The 20,643-nt window shown below is 38.7% G+C and overlaps 1 protein-coding gene across 6 annotated transcripts in view; it reads right to left on the bottom strand.

The window, feature by feature from the left end:
* Positions 1-12,369, bottom strand: part of PTPN4 (protein tyrosine phosphatase non-receptor type 4) — a 114,920-nt gene extending 102,551 nt beyond the window's left edge. For all 6 annotated transcript variants that reach the window (XR_014024967.1, XR_014024968.1, XM_081316515.1 and 3 more), the window contains exon 1: positions 12,320-12,369. The gene's annotated coding sequence lies outside the window, so the exon portion shown is untranslated. The remainder of the gene's footprint in view (positions 1-12,319) is intronic.
* Positions 12,370-20,643: the final 8,274 nt, after the last annotated feature.

The following is a 20,643-nucleotide window of genomic DNA, read 5'->3' as shown; positions in this document are numbered from 1 at the left end:
ATCCATTAAAGTGAATGGGACTGTTGGTGAGTCAACAGAGGGTAAGAGGAGAAGCCACTGTGGGACAGAGATGACAGTTGCTCTTTAAAAATTATGATTTAAATCGAGTTGATTTAAATCAAACCTTTTTACTAGTGATTTAAATCATGATTTAAATTGACTTGATTTAAATTAAATCCACCCTGATTTTTACTATGTCCTGATATATAAAACCATAGAACTCAATGAGGGTGCATTTTCTTTTTCACGTGACTGTAACTGCATAGGCAACTGAACCCGTAACACTCAGTTGGATATGGTGGGACAAGCAGATGAAATCAGGCACAATGGTCCCTCAAATAAACTGGTCCCACGCTATGCAGACCTTTACAAGTCAACACCAACACCTTGCATTAGACCCAGAAACAGGCTGGTAACAATGTAGCTCATGTAGTAGAGATGTAACATATGTTCTACCAGAAACATGCATAACTGCTTGTGTTGCTACATTTTGCAGTAGCTGAAATTTTTGTATATTCCTCAAGGGCAGTCCCATGTAAAGAGCATTGCAATAAGTCAATTGGGAGGAGCCCATGGCATCAGTGACAGAGAGCAGGGCCCCTTGATATAGGAATGGATACAACTGGTGGCATAATTAAAGGCCCTTCTAGCCATGACTGACACCTGCTTTTTCAGTCCAGGACGACCCCAGATTATGCACAGGGTTGGTTTCGGGCAATGAAACCCCATTCAGCACAAAAGATGGTATAGACTTGAATTCCCCCTCAACAATAACAATTTTCTCTCACACACACTTACAAGAAGACAAGAGCAACTTCAAAATAAGGCAATCTATTGTTAATGACTACAGTCCAGTGTAGGCAATCTCCATAACTAAACTTAAACATCAAACCAGCCTCAGCTTTAAGAAATGCTATACAATTTTCCATACCTAAAAATGAAATATAAACAGATGATATGAAGGGTAAACATTTGTAAAACTTAAAATATTCTGTCACTTTAAGCAATTGATAGTTTTCACCTAAGAATTTGCGACTATGCAATTTGTACTAGTTAATTTATACCAAAAAGTTTGGAAACATGCCAAGATTTCTCCCCATTAAAAACACTCAAATATTTTCCTGCCAAAACCTCTTTGTCTTTACTCATACATTTACCCTTGTGCTACGTGGTTATTCCTGTTGGGCATCCTGTCTCCAACTTCCAAACCTGCAATAGTTGGTACTTTTATTATGGGTTTAAACCAGTGATGGCAAACCTTTTAGAGACCGAGTGCCCAAACTGCAACCCAAAACCCACTTATGTATCATCGGGTGCCGGAAGCGGGTGGCCAATTGGGTGGCCATGGTCCATTGGGTGGGCATGGCTGCAGTGGTAACAGCAGACTGGACAGGACTAAAAAGTTCAATCAATCAATTCCAACTTTGCGAGATCTTTTTTTCCCCGCGAGAAGTTGAAATTGATTGATTGAACCTTTTTTTTTTTTTGCACATGGAGGCGGAGGCCTATAGCGAAAAGGTTTTATAAAACCCAGCTGAAGGCCTAGGGCTGGGCCGACGGCATGCGTGCCCACAGAGAGGGCTCTGCATGCCACCTTTGGCACCCGTGCCATAGGTTCGCCACCACGGGTTTAAACCGACCATCAACATTTTGTCCAAAACGAAAAGGATCTGTCTGACATTAGAAACAAAGTTAGATGTATTACATTGTGTTGAAGCTGAATGGGATCTTCAGCCCTAAGATGAGTTTTTTAACTTGGGCAAAATTACTGTGCACAATATAACAAATGCCAATTCTTAGTGCTTTAATGCATTCTACCTCTTTTGTCTGCCAGATATCCATAAGCATTAGAAAACCAGCAAAATGGATAAAATTCTTTCACTGCACACGGAAGCCAAGACAAGAAAGAAAACATGGTTGAGTAACATAGTGCTTAAGAATAAATGTATGAGAGTATTTACATTTGGGTTATAAAATTTTATACCATGCCTTGCAACCACTTTTTTCCACTGGTTCAGCATCTTGCTAGGGAACCTGGTAATTCATATATAAGCGGAAAGGCATTGTGCCACCAAAGATTTTAAATCATCAGCAAGCATATTAGTAAAACTTTCATCAGAAGAGACAAAGCTATTACAAACAGCATGTACTTGTACTTTTAGAATATGCCACCATTTATCCACACTTGCCCATTCTTTTAGTTGATACATCTTATTACTATCCGTTATATTCCATGAAATAAACAGTCTTAATAAACTATTAGGCATTTTTCGTGATACTATCAGCAAGAATGGCCAAAAATGCTTTACCTCTTTTTTGGTAGGCAGGGGAGTCATGGGTGAAAATGGGAACAGGTGGATTTTAGAAGTCATTATTGCATTCCCACCTTTAACCCTTCCCTCCCCAAACTGTTTTTTTTTCCTTTCAGAACAATTTCTGTCTTTTCAGAGGATTGGGGTTGTTTTAAATGTAAGAACAGGAACATTTATCTTTCAGAATTGCCATTCACATCTCCACCCTTAAAGCTTACCAAAAGCAAGGGCTATTGAGAAATTAACATGGGAACAGGAGGAGTTTTTCCACATTTGATTCTGAAGAAAGATTGTGTCATAATTTTGAGGTGTGCCTCATATAATGGTTTCTTGAATGGCTTTGATGTTAAAATATAAACTAGGAATCTGAGGATTGTTCTTTATTGGGGAGAGGGCAATTGAACCCTCTTGACATCCTTGTACAGTCCCACGAAAAGCATTTGAGGAGATGTGCATATCAGGTGTTTTATGTTTGTTCCAACTGAGGCTGACAAAAAGCTGTAGTCTTATTCAATGTATATGATGTAAAAGGTCCTAGAATAAATCCCCACATCTCTGGAGCAATTTTTCAGAGCAACTTTTCAAACTAAAATTGTTTACCCCTCTTCTTTGACTTAAAGTATCCCACTGGGGGAAAAAATCACCCATAGGTCTGGACTGAATCCAGTGACTGGTCTCTTAAAAGCTATTATTTATTGTAAAATTGCTTGTCAAATAAAATACAATTGGTTGGACTTACATAATACAATAAGCCACACTAAGGCTTAACGTAATGTGTGAACTAGTCAATGAGTTGGAGCATCTTACAAATGAAGAACTGCTGGCTAAGCCGCTCTAGGTTGAAATTCAACAGCTATGAAATACTGTACTGTATCTTCCGCATTCCTGAGTTTATAAAAAGAGGAATCACATAATGACACTGAATGTCAACAGAAAAAAAATTCACCCAAAGCATTATTAACTATTGTAATGTAGTATTGTATTCCTTTATCGTTAACATGATATGTAATGAGGAACACTTAGATAGATTACACTACAGGAAGTCCTCAATTTATGACCCCCATTGAGTCCAAAATTTCTATTGCTAAGCAAAACAGTTAGGTGAGTTTTGCCCCATTTTACAACCTTTTTGCCACAGCTGTTAAGTGAAACATGCAAATCTGGTTTCTCCCATTGACTTTACTTGTTGGAAGCCAGCTGGGAAGATTACAAATGATGATCACATGACCCGACAATGCAATTATCATAAATACATGCCAGTTGCCAAGTGTCCAAATTCTGATCACATGATCTTGGGGATGCTGAAATGTGTGAAAAAGTGTGAAAAACAGTCATAGTTTTTCCAGTGCCTTTGTAACCTCAGTCACTAAACTAATGGTTGTAACTACCTGCATTGTATGGAAAATTCTACAATAAGCTATTGGGTGTCTCTTTAACTCAAAATATGGATTTTTCTGCAACGAAATAGCTACCAAATGAGTCCAGAAAAAAGAATTCTTTTTTTTTTGAGATCCATAGACAGGTACAGCAGGTGGGCCAACATCAAATCTGAAGTATCTTTCCTACTTTGGAGCCAAACACTGCACACTTCTAAACACTGACACTCTGTTCTGTTGTATATTTAATTTCTGAAAGCATTTTTTCACATTTTAATATTTAATTCAGTAATAATTTTTAACCAATCAAATAGGATATATATATATATATATATATATATATATATATATATATATATATATGTATGCATGCATGCATGCATACATACATACATATACACCTAACCCTAACCCTAACTTCTTTAAAGCTGCTAAGAGTTATTGAGACATACAGTCTTGGCACATTAAATCTGCTATTCATATTGACCAATGAGACATGATTAGCATTTCAGAAAACACTACTTCAGCTATAATATCGTCAAATTCAGTCAAGAGACAACTGGATTATGAGCCAAAGGGTTTTTTTTATTCTTCAAATTTATATAGTTGCCAATCTCATAAAACAACTGACCCTTAGTTATACTTTCTTACCCTTATCATTCCCTGTTATACCCTGGTGTCCATTTGCCTACTTGCAACACTAATCTTCTATACATAATTATGTTATAGCTGTTTAGTTAAAAGCAGTATGATTGGTGGCTTTTTATTACTTTACAAGCAGTGATGGTACCAGAATGCACATGGCACAAAAGAAAGAACAGTTGTTAGACTCCAAAGAAAGATTTGCTTGTTCACTAATGTTTATAGTATGGATAATAGGTGGCACAGTCAGTCATACTGAAAGCTTATGATTAGTCAATTTGAAAATAAAAGGACCCAAGATAAAACAAGGAACCCAAATCAGTAATATTTAGGAACGTATTTATAGATACCTTCTTTTAACAAATCATCCTTAAATGTATGTATTGTACTATTAAGTTCAATATATACAGTCTTCTAGATTGCTACTTTTCAATATTGTAACAGCATCTGCTAATGCCAGACACAACCATTTTTCTTAACCATTTATCATAGCATTCATAACTTTGCAATAATTCATCTCAGTAATTCAAGATCAAATTTCCCCAAAGCCTCCCCCCATCAGAAAGGAAACTTGCCTTCTTTTCAACCTTTGATACAGATAAATTTTAATAGCAAGTCCTTTTCAATAGCCCACTATTAGTGATAGTTGTGACATTAAAACAGTTTCTCTGGATTTTGTTATAAGCAAAAGGATGGTCAAGCCAAAGGATTCATGCAATCCATAAAGGACTTTTGTGTTATCTCAGTGCTATTAGTAATCTCAACACAGTAGCAAAAGAGTAAAATAAAATGGGATCATTAGAAGGAAAATTTAATTATCCAGCAACATCAATGCAACAGACATTACTGAAGAGGACTAAATCCTCCATGTTTCTCTTTATACCATTCCCATTAACTATATTATTCCCCAACCAGCATATAAAACAGCAGCTTAATAGAAAAAGAGGAACATAATTTCTCTGTAGTGGGACAAAAAATAGATGTTTACGATGTTTTTGTAAGTGTGATCCTATATATATCTTAATGTTAACTGCACATGCGGAAAGAAGCAGGCAGGCAAGGCACGGAGATCCGGAGACCTGCTGACGTTTGGGGAGGTTTGGGGAGGTGCCCAAACCTCCCCAAACGTCAGCAGGTCTCCGGATCTCCGTGACCTGCCTGCCTGCTTCTTTCCGCAGCGGAAAGAAGCAGGCAGGCAAGGCACGGAGATCCGGAGACCTGCCGACGTTTGGGGAGGTTTGGGGAGGTGCGCGCGCACCTCCCCAAATCTCCCCAAACTTCGGCAGGTCTCCGGACGGCGGCGGCTTGGGAGAGGTGCGCGCGATCCTGGAAGCACCGAAGCCTCGGCCGCGCGCAAGTCCTCGGTAAGCTCCGGGCGGTCACTTGCTTCGCGTCTCCTGAGGGAAGGGGGGGCGACTGGAGCGGGCGTGTTTCCTCACCTGCTGGGCGCCGCGATTTGCCCGGGGAACGCGCGGGCCCCGAATGGCAGCGTGGAGCGAGGAAGCGGACAGCCAGGGCTTCCCCGAGAGCCGCGGCCACACAGGGTATTCCTGTGTATTCAGGCTTGCAAAATGGCGGATCGAGCCTCTGCTGGCGGCGGAGGCTTGCAGAACGGCGGATCGGCTTATACTCGAGTCACGAACTTTTTCCAGTTTTTGGGGGTGAAAATGGGGGTCTCGGCTTATACTCGAGTCGGCTTATACTCAAGTATATACGGTATGTCCCTGTTCACCGCCCTGAGTCCTTTGGGAGAAATCAAATAAATAAATAAATAAATAATGACCATTCAAAGTTACAATGGCACTGGAAAAAGTAACATATGACTGTTTTTCACAATTATAACCACTCCAGCATCCCCATGGTCATGTGATTAAAATTTGGAAACTTGGCAATTGGTTCATGTTTATGAGGGTTGCAATCTCCCAGGGCCATGTGATCACCTTTTGCAACTTCTAACAAGCAAAGTCAATAGGGAAGTCAGATTCATTTGACAACTGTGTTGCTAACTTATCAACTGCAGCGATTCACTTACCAACTGTGGCAAGAAAGGTCACAAATGGGGCAAAACTCAACAACTCTTTTGCAACAGAAATTTTGGGCTCAGTTGTGGTCTACCTGTACAGTACGTATCAAAGTTATTCTGTAGTATACAATAAAAATCATAAGACCAAGGTTAAAATTAGATACATTAAACTTAGAAATAAAAAAATCAACAACTAAAAATTATTTAAAACAAAGTCTTATGTGGGCATTCTAGAAAGCTACAAAAAGGCCAAATCCCTTCAACATAGCACAGAATAATTTCCAGAAGCTTAGAGGGACTACAGAATGTCTTGACCCCAAGTTAACCAGAAAACAAGACCAAAGCAACTGTAAGAAAAATTCAATGGTATGAGGAGCATTATTATTGGATTCAATGTGTATAAAATAAAAAAAACCCCAGCACTTTATAATTAGGTTTAATTGAGTTTAGGTGTGGCAATTCCATTTATTGGCTTGCCACTATAATAGGAACTTGCAGCAAGATCTGGCTTCCTTGTATACAAGATACATTTGTGGTGATTATTACATGTTTAGAGCAGAAGCAGACTGCTAGCTTTCTCCTATGCACAGGATGCATACCAAATATAACTGGAGTAGTACTTTCCAATGTTACTTGTTTCAATGTTTGAGCAAGAAGGTTTCCTCTTTTCTTTTTTCTTTTTGGTTCAGGCAGCAAAAGAAACAAATCACGTCATATGTATTCAGAATCTATATACCTAAATGTCAAACACAAGGCCCAGGGGCCAGATCTGGCCCAGGAAGTGGTTTCATGTGGCCCGCGAAGGCATCCTGAAAACAGTGAGGGAACGGCCCCCACTGCCTTGGCCCTGGCCCAGAGAACCTCCTTCTACCACAGACCCTCAGATCTGTCCCACTCCTGCCCAGGCCCCCATAGGCACCCTTGATGCGAACTATGTAGAGCTGGCCATGCCCACCTAGTAGGCCATATGCACTCTAGCCATGCCCACCCAGTAGGCCACACCCACCCAGGCCACACCCACCTGGCCCCCTGAGGGCAACTGCAATGCTGATGCGGCCCTCAATGAAATTGAGTTTGACACCCCTGACCTAAATGCTAAAACAATGTCCAATGAATACATATTATCAGTGCTTTTTTTGTAAAAGAAAATGGTGCCGGAACTCACACATGTCATACAACCCACTTTGCCTACCCTACAAGGTTCCATCCAAAAAAGGTGCCGGAACTCCGTTCTGAGCGTTCTATGAGAAAAAAAGCCCTGCATATTATGAAAAGCAATTTTGTTTGCAGGTTCAAGTATTTAAATCTACATAAGTCAATAAGACTTTAGATGGCAAAAATATTACACATTCATTTACTCCAAATTTCAACCCAATTCAAAATAGTGTTACCAGTATAACTCAACCATTAATGCAATATTATACACAAAGATGTTTTCATTTTCTTTTATTCTTTTCTCGTGAGCTAAATGAGCAAGTAACAAGCAACATGGGAAGACAAGATGATATGCCATTTTCTGAGAAAGTGGTCTGAAAGTCTAGTTGTGTGAAACAGGTCTTTTGTAGTCCAGTTTTAATGTAATGCAGGCAACATATCACCTACTCACAATCTTAAGAACTCTACAATAATTGGGGACAGGATGCAACCCAAATAAACCCTGAAGAGTTTTTGCAACTGGAAAAATTAATATTTAATCCTTGCAGTATCTTTTTGAAATATATCCAGGTCAACATACCAAATAAGAAGACACTGTCATATTTAGATTTTTCAAGGTAGTAAATTATGTATTGAGCCACACACACACAGTGATGATTAAAGTTTTTTGCCTGAATCTCTAAAATAAATGGGAACTAGGAAAGGGAAAACAGGTTTTTGTTATTCAGTATAATCCATCTAATATTTTGCAGCATCACATGATTTGAGTACTGTAGTCCCAAAAGCATAGATGTAAAAAGAGATATATACAAAATACAAATGCATACTTTGCTTTTCAAAAAATAGATAATTGCAGAATAACTTTAAAGAATTTTTTTTCTCCCAAAACTACAAGTTAGAAAAGATTGAACCCTAATTAAATTGCAAATAAAAGTGCTTGTTACTAGCAATATTTATCTAAAAAGTCTTCAATTTGGCTTTAAATCCATAGCATTCTTTAAACAAATACTTATCACCATTTAATCTTGTAGTGAGAGTAGCCTAAATTCACAAGATAAAAGTAAGCAGTTCATTTCCATGCCTTTTCATTGACTCATTATCATAAAAATGAAGTAGTTCTCTTCTCTTTGCCTTCAGCTTAATCCATATAAACAGGTAACCTGACACTAACACCTCCCATTTCGTCTAATCCAATGGTTTTTGCTGTTACATTTTCCAGCTCTAGTACAGGAGACAACCAAGCAGACTAACAGAGTAACAAGATAACAGATCATCACAACCACTTAATTAAGCAGATGTGATAACCCATACTATATAACAGGATGCAGAGAAACTTGTTTGCACATGTGGATCATTTTTAATTGAACTGAATATATCCCTGATTCTTAACAAAACATCAAAAGGTCTAATTTCAATGTTTATGGCATGTCTTCAATAAAAGGAGAACATGACAATACATTTGTACAACAAATCTTTCATAAATATTAATTGTGTGACATGCCAATAGAACCTTTAAGCCAAATGAAATCAAGATTTAAAACAAGTAGAATACATTATTAAGTCAAGCTCCACTCTTGTAACTGCATCCATGCAGTTTTCTTGGCAACTTTATGGAAGTGATCTATCATTCCTTCTTCTAAGATTTTTTTTAAATTCTCAATCTTGCCATCAGCTGTGAAATTCCCAAAGAGCACCCATCCACATATTAAGAGTCAACTTTGCTTAACTTCCAAGATCACCCAAGGACAGCAAAATTGTTGCCACTCACTGAGATCATTCAAAAAGCATCATTTAACTAAGTGACTTCCTCCAAAGCAGACAACTTGTAATGTGGCTTCCAATGAAACATCCTAAATGTTTTATCATTAAAATGACTGTACAATGTATACTTTGAATTTATTCCATAAAATGTATTGAGAAAAAAATCTTATTAAATATAAAATTAAAAAGAATGAATACAAGTGTAAGAGTTGCACAGTGTCCAGAATTCAAAAAGAAAAATACAATTCAGGGTATCCATTAATTCACAGGTAGCATGTTCAGAAGCATTTTAAACCAATGTCTTTTTCTGGGTTTATCTGCAGCTGAAGAAAGCAATTGCATGAGCCTAGGAAAAGACACAACTGCTTTAAGGCAGAGGTCCCCAACCTTTGGGGCATCATGGACCGGTTCTGTGGAGAAAAGTTTTTCCATTGACTGCAAAGTGCATGGTTTTGTGTGCTGCCTGCATCCCACGGATGGGGCTTTGCTTGTTTGTTCAGACCGGTTGTTGGCATGCCACAGACTGGTACTGGTCCATGAACGGGGGGGGGGGGGGGTTGGGGACCCCTGCTTTAAGGTGTTTCCAACAGCTGCTTCTTGCATGCCTATTGCATGTATTGAGATACACTGTACATTTTGAATCCAGATCTGTGCATAGCCTAGCAAATATTATGATAGGGCTAATAAATAGCAGTTTGATATAGTGGTTAAGACTGTGAGTTCTAATTCTGCCTTAGGCATGAAACTGGATAACATTGGGCCAGTCATTTATTCTCACCCCAACACATCTCAAAGGGTTGTTGTTGGGGAAAATAAGAGAAGGAAGGTGTATTATAAATGTTCACCACCTTGAGTTACTTATAAAGAAATAAAGGTGGGATAAAAAACAAACAAATAAACAAACATAAGCATATCTTTATATAATGTGCTTATCATACTAATAAATTTAATCACATACCAATGTTAATTTTTATTATAAAAACTGGTGAACTAAATTGCAGTAAATAACTTCATGTGCTTTCTATTTGAGGGGAATACAACCTCCATCAGCTATATCCAAATATGGCCAGATTTTAAGAACTGTGGTCCAAAACATTTGATGGGTATCATTTATTGATTTCCCAGTATAAAATATCTCAAAGTACAAATATACTGCTTTCTTAGCTAATACAAAGATTATAAATTAAAGTATGAAGATAAAACACATATAATTACTGTATTTGGTTTTCAGGTAATACATGCAATGTATAGTTTTGCATTTTCAAAAACCAGAAAACTGATAAAAGTTAAACTGTTTCACTATTTTAAGTTTCTAAAGTTCTAATTATACTACTTTTACAAATAACTATTACTTTCACATCAGTATTATATTGTTTTGATATTAGCAATATATAAATTTAAAATTATAGCCAACTTATAATCATTTTTTTTCTCTGCAGGTGACATCAGCATGAAGGAGTACAGTCAGCAAAGTATGTAACCTAGACATAGAAAGAATCCAGATGCATTGGAATTTTGATAAACAAGAAACAATTTTCTACACTAATACATAAACCATAAATAAGTTAATCTATCAGTAGAGTGATGTAATTTAATCTTAAAATTTAAAAACTCTTTTCATACTTTAAAGTTGCACACTGTCACTATTTCTTTCTGTTTTTCTGAATGGCATTTTGAACCTCAGCTTCTGGCTTAATGCATTTTTTTCCTATGAGAAAAGGTAAAAAGGCAGTTTTACACAAGGTACTCCTTTAGAGTATTATATTTTACTCTTCCTAAAGGTTTAGTTCAGACTTGTAAAACAAATTGCAAAGGGTCTTCATAAAAATATCTTTATGATTTATCAACATTTTACCATGCTACATTACCTATGCAGCGACAGAAGCGGCTGCTCTGAGATTGTGATATTGCCACACCAAATCCTTACAGATGCAATTCACTATATAGATATATATGCATCTCTTGAACAGGTAAAGTAATATAACTAGTTTCATTTTTAACTCTCAAGAGTAGATATAGAAAACATGCTCTAAGGTAAAGGCTAGCAGGCTGTTTCAATTTTTTTTAAACGTAACGTTTCATCTATTTCAATTTCACTCCTGAAAAATACATTAAGCTTTTATATTATGAACCATTTCCATGCCTTTGCTACTTATTTTCCAATACCTTTATCTCTGCAACTAAGTAATTCCACTGGGGACCCCAGCATGCCTTCAGGCAACCTAATTTCGTCGTTTCTTCACTCCCTCTAAAGAATAACGTAATCCTGCTGCTTCTTCGGCTAATATAATAGGACGCAACGCAACACTGCACGCTTTAGGACAGCCATTCTCCCTCAAGCCTTTGGATTTTCGAAACGAATACATTCCGAATATGTCCCTCTATTGCTATTACTTGTAGCACAGGAAGGAAAGACAAAATAATAATAATCTTTGGGATCTTTTGCTGTCTTTCGCAAGCAGACACCAGCCCTTAATTCTAACCGCCTCTTCAACTGCTTCTGGAGCAATTCGGCTAATCTGACAAGGTTTCCTTTCAGGAGACGTTGTATTTATTCTCCGTCTCAGGAAATTCAAAATTGTTCCAACCCAACGCGAGACAACGTCGATCCGGCGACTCCAACCATCGCTCAACCCCGCGCACCCTTCTAAGCGTTGTCACACACGCTTGCATATGTTGGGGTCAGCCCACAATTCACACTCAAGACCCGGACAATCCCCGGGGAGAGCGAAGCGGCAATTTTGCTTTGCCTCTCTACCTTTACTGCAGCGTTTCCCAACCTTAGGAACTTGAAGATGCGTGGACTTCAACTCCCAGAATTCCCCAGCCAGCATAGCTGGCTGGGGAATTCTGGGAGTTGAAGTCCACGCATCTTCAAGTTCCTAAGGTTGGGAAACGCTGCTTTACTGTACGGAGAACGACGTAATAATATTTGGAGCTGTAGGAGAAAGGGGGGGGGGTGTTCAGGGAGGGGGGGTGGGTGTTTCGCACGTTAACCTGGCAAGTTTCTTTTTTTAAAAAAAAAAAGAGAGAGGCAGAGATTTCCTTACCTTCATAAAACGAGCCTCGTCCTTCCCGAGAACGATAAACGAAGCCACAAACCAACTCGAAAGCCGAAAGGTAAAGTTAAAAAAAAAAGGAAGGGGTGTGTGTGTGTGTATTTACACCCCCCCCCCAAAAAAAGGGCGAGTTCAAGCCCTTCCTCGCTCAGTTCAATTTAGTTCTTGTGTCCCCACGCGACAGCAGGCCGAAAGGAAGGGGGGTCTCCAGCAGCCGTTGCCCCGAGCGCCCCGCTCTCAACTCAAGGCCCCCCCACATTCCTACTGCAAGCAGAAAAGGCGAGGATGAGGGAGAGAGAGAGAGAGCTGGAGAGAGGAGACGCGGAAGGCGACCGAGTCTTCCCGCCTCCCCAGCCGCAGGGGAAACCGAGCGAGAAGGGGCAAAGGAAGGTTCAGCCGTCGCCTCCCTGAGGGGAAAGCACCCCCGTCTCACCCCACCCACCCCCCAAGGAGGGTTTCTTCCTCTTCTCTCGCTTCCTTCTCCTGGAACCGGAGTGTGGGGAGGGGGGAAGGGAGGCGCGGTAGCTATCCAGCAGGGCAATGCCTGTCTGCGCTGAGGAAAGAAGGGGAGGGGGGGCGAGGACTGGCAGCAATTGCTGGCGCTGCCGCCGCCGCCTCCTCCGTCTTTCTCCCCTCCCCAGAGCCAACCTCCCTCCCTCCCTCCTGCCTTTCCTCCCGCCTGCCCTCAGACAGGCAGCAGCATAGCAACCAACATGGCAGCTGCGCAGTCACCCAGTCGCGAGTGGACGGGCCGGCTCTCGCGAGAGCTCCCGACTTCCACCTCCTCGCCTCTCTCTCTCTCTCTCTCTCTCTCTCTTGCCTTTCCCCCCACCCCAGCAGGACGCGCCTCTTCGGCGGCCGCTGGCCTGCTGGCTGTGTCTGCCAGGAGATTGGACGTTGCTACCTGAAGCTCCGCCCTTCCCTTTTCTCGGGCGGCCCATTTGGTTGGCCGACACGTCTGTTAAGTGTCGGGGAAAAAGAGAAAAAAAACCGACAACCTAGAGCGCTCTAGAGTAGAGGATTTCAGGAAACCTTTTTCTCTGCGAGTCCCGAATTACTTTTCGGGCCGCTCAGGATGGTTTTGTGGGTTTGTAGCATTTTGGGAGACTGTTTGCAAAAGATAAGGAAAAGGGAGATTGAAGGCGCTCATATTACAGAGCAGAGAAGTGGCATCTGCTGGTATGTCTGAAGAGGGGGCGCCTCTTCGAAAATGTGTATTTGTGTAGATTCGTGTGTGTACGTGTGTGTCGTATGTTTTCCTGTTGTTCGTTTCATTCTTGGATGGTTGGTTTTTTTCCGCGTAGAAGTCCTGTCTAAAAATTAGAAAAGCCATTTAAATCTATCCATTAATTCTATAAAATAAAGTTCCGGCTTCAAATCCTCTGTATAAAAGTATGTATTTGAATTCAGTTTTTTAAAGCTGTTTTATACGCCCATGATAATTTCCTTTCAGGATTAATAGACAATCAATTTAAAAACAGCCATGGAAGATTTCAATATATGATTACTGCAGCGAGATTATTACAGGCACAGAGATGGAAAGATCCAACTCTACGCACCGGTTGGTGAAGTCACAAGATTTTTTTTGAAATGAATGAATTCTTTGATTAGAGTAAAGATAGTATCTATGTTTATTGATGACTGGAGACCTTTTGCATAAAAATGAAAAAAAATGAACTTGTGATATATGGTTTTGATGATTAGACAGTTTAGTTTATAGAAATAAAAATTATACAATGTAATTTGGGAGAGAGAAGTTGAAATACAGGTAGTCCTCGATCACAGTTGAGCCCAAAATTTATGTTGCTAAGTGAGATGTTTGTTAAGTGAGTTTTGCCCCATTTTATAACCTTCCTTTCCACAGTTGTTAAGTGAATCATTGCAATTGTTAAGTTAGTAACATGGTTGTTAAGTGAATCTGGCTTCCCCATTGGCTTTGCTATGAACCAGCTTCCAAGCATCTGACCATGGGGATGTTGCAACAGTTGTAATTGTGAAAAACACTTCTTTTAGTGCCATTATCATTTTGAACAATCACTAAATGAACTGTTGTAAGTCGAGGACTACCTATATATTTGTACTTATAACTGCTGTCAAGATTATAGGAAGCCACCGCTATATCTGTCTGTCTTTTCTGTTTCTTCAACTTTTTTCCACTTTTTATTTACTTTTTTTCCTCTTGTTCCTTACTTTGTTACTTTTATCTTCTTGTTTTATACGCGTGCGCGCGCACACACACGAGAAAAGCAAATTTAAATTGAGAACTTCATGCAAATCCAATATTTCTATGTGAAAGTTTTTATAAAAGATGTGTATGTACGTATAAATATTTCGCATTCAATTTAACAAATTAACAGTAGAGAAGTAAAAAATGATGCAGTCTTATAGTCTTTAAATTGCTTAGAATTCTGAAGCTTTTAAAACCTATGTTTTGCTTGAGTAGGATTAGCCCCAGGACACGTAAATTAAGTCTTAAGGGGGTCATGTTTATGCAAAACTGAGCAATCGGAGCACCTGCCCAATACATACAGCCTCCTCTTGCTTGCACACATACATATCATTTCCTTCTGCTCTTTTCTTACATAAATGAGAGCAAAGGTTCCTTTTGTAGACATAAATACAGTGTCTTTTTCCACTCATGGATGAACACACTTATAATTTCTGTCATATATATGCAGAGTCTTTTCCCATAATGGACAACCTTTCTTTCCTTTCACCTCATGTAATCAATATACATGTATATGCACTTCAGTGGGAAAGGCAAAAATTAGCTGACTTTATGGTAGCCATTGCTTCAAGGCACTCCTTGTGTGTCTTGGGTTGATGCCACCCACCTTCACTAATGAATTTTTGCTTATTGCTCTACAAAGGCTCAGATGGAAGATTTGTAGCTATGAATCAAAAGACATTGTGCAGCATATCTGGGGTGGTTTTTTTTTCTTCTTAAAGGATTTTCTGTTGTATGGAAAAAAAGAAGTAGTGAGAGGCTATGCTATTGTTAAAAATAGATGAAATAGATGAAAATGAAGATGAAAATGTTTGACGCCCTCTCCCTGCCCCATAAAGGTCCTTGGGGTAGTAAGGACAATTGCCAATAAAATTCACCTCCCAAAGTACCCATGATGCTTGGGGAAGGTTACTTTCCCCCTGGTGATTACTTAATGATAGAGGCAGCTGGACAAAAAAAAACCTGTCCAGTATGCAGAAAGAGGTAGATCAAAGAAGGAAAACTGTGCATAAAAACTGTGTGTAATGAAGAATTGCAGAAATAGATGGTGCAGATTGTCATGGTTTAAGGGGAAAAAAATAGGGAGAAAACACGGAATGCTGCTGGACAACTTTGAATTGAAAAAAAAACAACCCAATTATTTACTTCGTTGGGTTTGGAAGAGGATCAGTACCCAATGGAGCTCTTGAAACAGCTAAGCTATAAACAGGGGTTGTTGTGTGTTTTTTTTTTTTTTAAATCTTGGCAGCTGAACCAACTGTAGACCCTAAACCAGTTTCAGAACTATTATTTCTAATGCATTATTTTAAAAACTCACCAGTTTTACAGGATATTTATAGAGAATTGGCTAGAGAATTTTTGGTGCTTCTTTGTGTTAATATGACATTAGAACCATGGAGTGTGATACATGAGTCATTTAAAAGGTTATGAGTTGTTTAAAAGGTTCTTGGAGATTGCAAGGTATATATCATATCTTTTGGTAATTGAAAAACTCTTGACATTTTCTCCATGAAACTTTTCAAAATTGGAAAATAGAGCAGTCAATCATAGGAGTCTCTGGTGATAATATATTATTTCTTCCAGCACCACAGTTTTATGTTTTTGAAAACCTATTTATTTACTTACATCATTCCTATATTGCTGACTCCAAGGTCTCTTGACAGTTCACAGAAATTACTCATGAAACATAGAAACATAAAAAAAAAATCCTATTCCTAGCAACAACCAGTGTCCAATAATAACTTCCTTCTTTCTCATTGTTAAACGTTCTGCAAGGGTGTTAGGGAAAGCCGGATCTTTGGAGTTATGTTCCAAAGTACTAAAGCATATCCAGAAAAAAATACCAGGTTTCTAGCCCCTTTTTTCCTAATTTCACTGATAAAGATGTTCTCTCAGCATCCTCATTCTGGCTGAATAAACCAGACCAGTAGGTTTTAGCAAAAGCAGGCATTTCGGTGCATGAGGAAGCAACAAGGTGTACACAGTTTAAAAAGAAGCATTTCAAATTGCAACTTACTAAAAATGAGAGAGAGAGCAGCCTTAATCTAATAACTCTGTACACGACGGGTCAAATCTGGCCTTGTTCAAATTCGCTCGGTAATCTTCAAAACAAAAAAAAAATGTGAAAGTGGGTTAGGTTTATAAATCTATATTCACCAGCATTCTGCCTGTTTTAAGCTACATGACTACAACGAAGCAGCATTATTTGCCATTGAAAAATAATAGCTGCTCTGCATAAAGAAATGAAGTTAAATGATAAGGCTTTGAGTGCTCTGGCTGTACCTTCTGTTTAGAAGAGGTGCTTCAGAACACACAGGTGCAAATGCAACTCATTAAAGCAGTTGCATTTATTTCAGGATTAGGATACTGTGGAGGAAACCTCCCTCCCTGCAGATGGACATGAGAGTATGTGTGATTGCATTAAAGAGTTGCAATATTGCATTCTGAAGGGTGCCAAAACATTTTACCAGCATAACCTTCTCTCAGATAGTACCTTTCCATGTACTATAGATGGAGAAAGCCAGGTGTCTATAAAAAAAAATGTTCGCCACAGAATAGGCAACCTGCAAAAGCAGTTTAAAAATAATGCAGTTATTGATGAAAGCTACTTTTTAATGAATTACAATTACATTTGCTGGTAAGAACTCAGATTAGTGTATTCCCTGTTGATGATCTTGTTTAATCTTAGCCATGAGTCATCCTTTTGGGCTAGTAGCTGGTATTTCATAAGCTAAGAGATACTATCAATTTTACCCAACCTTTGCATAATGCATTAATAATATGTAGGCTGTGTGGAAGTGTTCACTCCTCAATGCCATGAGTTTTAGTTTTCAAGCTAAACTTTTTAAAAATGTCATTATAATTAAGTGTATTAAACTTAGGTGGATCTTTCTGTATGGAAAGCTATATGCAAAACAGGAACAAAGCTGAAAAAAAGTGATTCAGAAATAGCATGGCAGTGCCTTAGTCATACTGTGGCACATAAATGATTTAAAATTTAGTGAGCCCCTACAGTGGCTTTATTAGCTAAGAAATACTTCTACAGCGTTTTTCTCTTCTCCCAGTACTACCACTGGTTGTATATTGCACATATCTCCTGGATGGCAAGATTCTGGCAGCAGTTTTCATTGGAGATCTTACTATTGATAGAATAGCCTGTGAGGCTTCTGGCATAGGTTCAACCAAGGCTCGTAACTAGTCTGTACCTCTCTGTATTAGTGCAAAGCCAAAAGGGTGTAAGAATGTGGAAAAGAATAGTGTACAGCCATTTGCTAAATTGTCATTTATTGGATCTAGCATATCTGAAATTTGTCAAACTTGGGGCATTTTTAAAAACTTGATATTGTTTTTTTGGAAAATATTTCTTTTAAGCATCTTAGACTGTTTAATCCAATTTTCTATTGATATAATAGATGGAGATGCTCTTTTGTTGGAATCCAAGTGATTTGGACACAACTACACATATGAATCCTGTCTTAGTTCTCCTTTCAACTTTTCTTTCAGAATTAAAGACTTCAAGAGCTATATTGAGCACTTGGGGCAAAGGTTTACATTTGACCTCTGTGCACATGAAAAAATTGCACTTTGAGAGGATCTGAATTAAGCAATTGTAGACAGATGCTGTATTGTGCTATGCCACGCACTTTCCTTTTCCTTTCTTCCTATTTAGGCAAAAATGGCTTTAATGTTGTGGACAAGGTTATTTTTAATAACTTCTTCAGCATTTGATGTAGTGCAAAAAAAATTTAGATTGCCCTAAAGCTTCTAAATGGCAATATATTCAGTTAAAATACTTTTTTGTTGTGCTAATAAGTTCTGAAACTCCTAAATTACTCATTGTGCTAGGTTTTAAAAGTTTCTTTTTATAGGCAGCATAAAAATATAATTAAGATATATATTGGTATGAACTTGGGAAAACAGAGTTGGAATATCCTGTTTTAACAAAGCAATAGTCTTGTGTTTTATAAGACTGTGAAATATATTTGTCATGACCTTGAGATTTCAGTAATGAATTGAATAAAAGCAGGAGAACATATAGCAGAACAAGGAGATGAAAAAGAAAGGCATTTGGTTGACAAGTACTTTATTACAAAACATCAATCCTGACATTTCAAGTTAAAACCTAATTTTCAGAGAATTGCTGAAGAAGGAAAAGCACTAAAAACAGACTGAAACTGAATTGGAATTGGGTTTTTTATGTTGTGAAAAGACTGTTCGATAAGATTCAGATCTGGCAAGAATTCATTTAGTTAAAAACCAAGTCAGTGTGAGCTGTAAATGATGGAAGCAAAATATGGATAAGATTTAATGGAATGGTTAGCAAATGGTTCCAGATGGACCATGGAATAAGATAAGGATGTGTGGTGTTCTGACTTGTTGAGCTTATTTTGGGCAAAAATATTCAAGAATGTTTTTGGTGACATTGTATTCCTTGGAGATATAAATGTGAGTACTGTAAACTTTAGTATGAAGACATTGCCATATTGTTGACTAAGACTTCAAATGATGTGCAGTAAACTTTAGATGGCAAAGCTCAGTGAAGAATATCTGAAAATTAATATATCAAAGATCAAACAGAAAGGGTGCGGTGATATTTAGTTTTTTGCACAGAATGTCATTTGTGTCATGGTTTCACTTGGCAGAAATTGTGTGTGTGTGTGTGTGATTAGTGCAGTGAGTGCTTGGGTGTCATCAAGCTAATTGGTTCCTCTAGGGCCAACACAGCTGAATTAGAGAAGCTGGGAGTGACTTTTTGGGGTGAAAATAGCATGACCCAGTTCACAAGGATGATGCCATAATAGCAGTCATGAGAATGAAGCTTTCTACATCCAATGCAGTGCCAAAGTAGCAAATGCACAAGATCAAAGATGCTATTAAAGGCAAAATAAAATAAAATAAAAATTATCCTTTAGGAGGAATCAGTAGGCAATTCTCACCTTGGCACTAGTGACAGTCTACCAAGGATCAGTACTTTATAACTTTGTAGCTGGTGTAAACTAGGAAAAGTAGTTTTATTTGTTGGTGATATTGAGTTTAGAATAAATAATTGAAAAGAAAGATTGTGAAGTCCTGCAAAAGAGGCTATTCGGATGAAATGAACAATTTCAAAACAGCAAATATCATTCAGTGCAGACAAGCGTAAAATATTTATGCTGACACAAAATTACTTCACCTGTATGTTACTGGGTTTTAACCCCGCGGCAGGAAGGAAAAGGAAACTTGGAATCATGGTCGACCCTTTGAAGAAACTGTCAACTGCTGCTAGAAGAAAAAAGACATGCAAATTCATGCTTGAAATCTTTAGAAAGAAAATGAACATCGCAATGATAAATGTGTCTGTGAAGAGGTATGTATCATTTTGGTCACCCCTTAAAAATATAGATTTAGAAGATAGGACAACCACAATTTTCAGAGCTGGCGTAAATCTTTAAGGAAAGCCTACAGCAATTGGGTTTCATTCGCTTGGAATGAAGATGAGTAAAAGGAGCTATAGAAGATCACGTATGGCATAAATAATACAGACAATTTTCCTCCTCCTTTGACAGTGTTGGAGCTTGAGGTATCCTTTAGATGATTTTAAAAGAGTATATAATGATGATGATGATGATGGAAGGGACCTTGGAGGTCTTCAAGTCCAACCCCCTGCTCAGGCAGGAAACTCTATACCCGTGGTGGTGAACCTATGGCACGTATGGCACAGGTGGCATGCAGAGCCCTGTCTGTGGGCACGCGCACCATAGTCCCAGCCCTAGGCCTTTAGCTGGGTTTTATAAACCCTTTTCGCTTTAGGCCTCTGCTGCTGTGTGCAAAAAAAAAAAGGTTCAATCAATTTCAACTTCTCGCGGGGAAAAAAAGATCTCGCATAGTTGAAATTGATTGATTGAACTTTTTAGTCCCACCCAGTCTGCCATTACCACTGCAGCCACGCCCACCCAATGGGCCACACCCACCCAATGGGCCACATCCACCCAGTGGGCCATACCCACCTGGCACCCGACGATACATAAGTGGGGTTTGGGTTGCAGTTTGGGCACTCGGTCTCTAAAAGGTTCGCCATCACTGCCCAATACCAATTCAGACAAATGGC

Source organism: Vipera berus (genome assembly GCF_964194415.1).
Source record: "Vipera berus genome assembly, chromosome: 1".
NCBI classification, from domain to species: Eukaryota; Metazoa; Chordata; class Lepidosauria; order Squamata; family Viperidae; genus Vipera; species Vipera berus.
This window is presented reverse-complemented; position numbering and strand designations above follow the sequence as displayed.